This window comes from Marmota marmota, unplaced genomic scaffold (assembly GCF_001458135.2).
Source record: "Marmota marmota marmota unplaced genomic scaffold, marMar, whole genome shotgun sequence".
NCBI lineage: Eukaryota > Metazoa > Chordata > Mammalia > Rodentia > Sciuridae > Marmota > Marmota marmota.
In genome coordinates this window covers 8,666-13,008 of record NW_026006321.1, presented here as the reverse complement: position 1 = coordinate 13,008, position 4,343 = coordinate 8,666, and the positions used below count along the sequence as shown (strand labels likewise).

Below are 4,343 nucleotides of genomic sequence, written 5' to 3'. Positions count from 1 at the left end.
TCCACACAGAGTGGCACTCAGAATCACCTGAATGATTCATTAATACTTAGATTGTCAGGCTCTAACCCAAAGTTTCCCATTCAGGTCTAGATGTGAAGTAACTGCATTCCCAACATTTTCCCAGGTTAGGCTGATACTGTAAATTTGAGAACCACACTTTGAAAACAGGGTGTTTGTCCTGAAGGAATTTTCTGACTGGCTACATATAACTCATTTTTGTGTAACAAGAGGGGATCAGGAGTGGGACAGTTCCAGGTGACTGTGGGTTTAGAAAACAAGTCTAATGACTTACAGAATTTTCTCCTTAATTATGGTGCGTTCATTTCAAATACTATTTTTGCTGCTTACAGAAGTTTTTGTCACTAGCAAGTCTCCAAAAGTGATAACACACTTGTGTGACCAGTACAAGCTGTCTGTGCAAAAGAAGGGAAAGTATGCAAATCCATATTACATCAGGTGGTATAAGCCACTGTGAGAAATGAGCATTTCTTTTGGGGATCCTAGAAGAGAACAAAGAAACATAGTACAATTAAAAGTCTAGCACAGAAAGGGAAGGTCACACATCTTCAAGTAAAAGAAATGAAACACTCTATGTAAACAAAGCACACTGACCAGGGACTTTTTTTTTTTTGCTTCTATCTAACTTGGCCCAGCTCATTCATCACATAAACTCTACATCCCAATGATTTCAACCACACCCCTCCCTAGATTTACATTGTTGCATCTGGTTGGCATTTATTAGCCACAGCTTGTGGTCTTCTACTCAGGCTCCACTGTAGTGCTGTCACACATATTACCAGTGGCTGGGAGGGCAGAGTCCCAACCACACTTCTATGCTCCCTGATTGCAATCCCACAGCCCAGGCCTGGTCACTGGGAGGCACACTCAGCTGCTGGTGCTGGAAAGAACCTTTCAGCTGGTCAAAGCCCTCTTGGCCTTTCCAAGAATGATTCTAACTTCTTGACAAATTGGGTTACTATTAAGGTTGGCTTTAAGCCAACTTCTGAGATGAAACTTTTATCAGGAAGTTTTGAAGCTACCTCGTTCTAGAGATTCCGTCATAATATCCCATAGGACTGGACCTCCATGGAAACACCTATCCCCAAACCACTCTCTGAAAAGTTGCAACCCCCATTTCAGCATAGTGCCTTTCGGTGTAACTGAGAAACAATTATAATGCTTCCTACCTTATTGTTGCTCATTCTGTAATCTCATACAGTTCACAGTTAAGGCCAATGTGATAAATTCATACTCTTGTTTCAACTCTGGAATAATCTGAGATGCTCAGCTACAACCTAGAATCCTGTATGTGAATGTAGCAAAAGTGCAATTACATCTTTTCTAGAGCCCATCCTGGTGTGTCACATTCAAAAAAACATTAATTCAATCATCAAAATAAGAAGTAATTCAAATATTTACTGATATCTTTCAAAAAATATCAAAGGAGGCCTATTTCAAACAAAATATTTTAAACTCCTGCTTTCCTGTTGCTCTCTTTCAAACTTCTTCACACTTTGGAGTGGTTTCCCAGCTGCCACTTGGATTTTATTGGTGCTCCTACAAGCTGTTTTCCAATTGTGCATATTTGGCCGACATGAGCAAAAATAAAGAATGTGAACCCGGTGCTGCAACAAAGGATAATTTCTGCATTAAACTGACTCTGAAAGTTCTCCCCCCCATTAACTCCATCCCCCTGTATTTCTGGATTCATTATTTCCTTTTGCAAGTTTTATTCCTTTCCAGTATAAAATCTCAGTGGCCTATTTGGCATCCTCCAATTCTACAGCATGTATCACATTTTCCCTCACCTAGGACCTGTTGAAAATTTCTCTTGCAAGAATTTGCCTCAAGATATAGACATTAGTTATCAGCACAAATTTCTAGGATTCACAAAGCTCTCATGGATATAAGTAATCTAATATTTAAAACTTCGTGTCCCATTAAGTGTACAACATAAGCCCCATGGGAAAAGTGCTCTTTAAGACAGAGGGGAAAGCATACCACATTACTATATAACAACACCTTTTCAAAATATATTTGTAAATCCTAATAGTGAACTGTAAGTTACCCATTTATTTCTAATGGATCAATAGGTATTTATCAACACACACAATCAGACACTCAAAGAAAAACACTCATTCTTTGATGAACTTGCCTACTGTTTATGTGCTATTGAGGTCTTTGAGGATTCAGCTTTACACTCAAGCCTTTCATTTTACTTATGGTTAGAGTTTTTACAATACTCAATAGTTCTACTTTGTGTATGCTGTACTTTTTATCTTGGTCCTCCATGATATCATATTAGAATGATACCATATAAGAAGTTTAAAAAACAACAGGGTGTCTAAATAAAAGACCAGGAACACCTGCAAAAGCCATGGCTGCTTGCCAAGGTTCTCACCTGCATTAAATTACTTGTTAATATCTACAACTGCTAATGATCCACTTTAAAGATGTTTCCACTCCCATGATACAAAACTACTAAAGAGATGATGACAAGGAAAAACTGAAACCCTCACCTGGCTTTAAGAACAACCACTGTTGAGGAACTCAGCTTCTCCCACACACCATGTACCATGCCCATCTAATTATCAAGTGACTTTCCTACTTAAGCAAGATTTCTCCATTTTTAAAACACTGGTATTATTCAAAAGTAAATTAGCAATAAGACTGGAATGTTAATTATTCACATAGTGCATGGCCTGGCTACCTCATGTTTTCTCTCCGTATCTTGAGGTACATTCTTGCAAGACAATTTTTCAACAGGTCCTAGGTGAAGAAAAAAATATTAGCACATAAGGCAATCAGAAGAAACCAAAAAGTGACATATCCCTCTAGTCTGTGAAGCTGTGAGTAACCACACTTAATTAAAAAAAAAAAAAGGAAAATCTATCTTGGGAAGTTGTGAACAGTCTGTGGATTTCAAACTTTTAATGACCAGGAAAGCCAATTTACTAATAAAGACTCTAGAAAAAGATCATGGCATTTCATCAGACAAGACGGCATCTTGGTTTGATTATATTTTCCGGTTACCAAGTGATAGCTGGCAGGCACCAATTATAATCCCCTGAAGAAATAGCTCCTTCCACATAATAGTAGCTATCCTTTAATTAACTTTTGACAAACTAAAAATGAAAAAATATCAGCTGATGAAAACAGGAAAGGCACTGAATGGATTCACTTATTTCATCTGACAACTGTACAGCACATGTTGGTCACAATTTTCAACCATCATTTTTTGAATACTTGGAATCTATGGAGAAGAATCATGTTGTCTATGGTTATATAACAGTCACAGAGATCACTTCTATGCCCACCCTTAGCAAAAATGGAAGCTCATGATGCTTATAAACTCTAATTTTGACCATTCTTTTCCTTTCAGAAATTGAAAATTTCAAAGTATCAAATTGCTGTTCATTGCCTCCCACTTCTTTTACTCTTGCCCTGGTCAAAAAAATATTTTGTTTACAGTAATTTTCTATAATTTTTAAATATAATTTTCTATAATTTTAATTTTATAATTATAATTATATAATTCTAAAATTATAATTTTAATTTTAAGCATAATTTTCTATAAAATATAGAAAACCATGTGTTAAAGGCTTGGTCTCCAGTTTGGTACTATTGATTGATGGTGGGGCCTAGTGGGAGGTCTTTAGGTCATTGGAGTGGATAGTGGATACCCTTTAAGGGATAGTGGGACCCTTCCTTCTGTAGGGAATATGTACCACTTCTCCCTTACTTATTTACTGACTCATTCACTAATTCATTTATATTTATATGCACTTACAGATATTTATTTTATACTTTTAGCTATAATCTAATACTGTGTTACTTAGTTTATTGCTCAAATTGTTCCAGCTTTGGTCATGCCTTCCTCTATCTTCCCTTCCTTTCCTTTTTGTGGTGCTCAGGATCAAACCTGGGCCCTTGTACACGGTAGGCAAGAGTTCTACCACTGAGCCACATCCCAGTCGTGGTCCACTATTTGAGTTTTGCTCCTGAATTCCTTTAACACACCCCATTCTTTTGTTTTTTGAGCAATTCTTTACTTTCTGGTACTACAGGATATTCTGGGCTCATTTTCTATATTCCCTGTTCTATCCCTAGAACACTCATTTTTCCATGGTTTCTTTTATCACAGAATGGTATTAGAAAATAAGACATGGCTCTGAATGTATTCTCAACTTTTGTACTTAAAGATCACACTAAACCATGTATGATAGTCTTGACCTTCCTCTGGAGCATGAACTTGATTCAAGGCCTGCTCCTAGTCTGCCAGAATCTTAATGAATTAAGGTTGCTGTGTATCAGAGGCCAACCCCTCTTTGAATTTGCACTGC

The 4,343-nt window shown here is 37.1% G+C and overlaps 1 long non-coding RNA gene across 1 annotated transcript; it reads right to left on the bottom strand.

The window, feature by feature from the left end:
- Positions 1-289: 289 nt before the first annotated feature.
- Positions 290-2,786, bottom strand: LOC125614729. Its single transcript, XR_007345291.1, has 3 exons — positions 2,691-2,786; positions 1,188-1,303; positions 290-500 (listed from the first exon to the last, which is right to left on the bottom strand). It is a non-coding gene; the product is annotated as an uncharacterized LOC125614729 (long non-coding RNA).
- Positions 2,787-4,343: the final 1,557 nt, after the last annotated feature.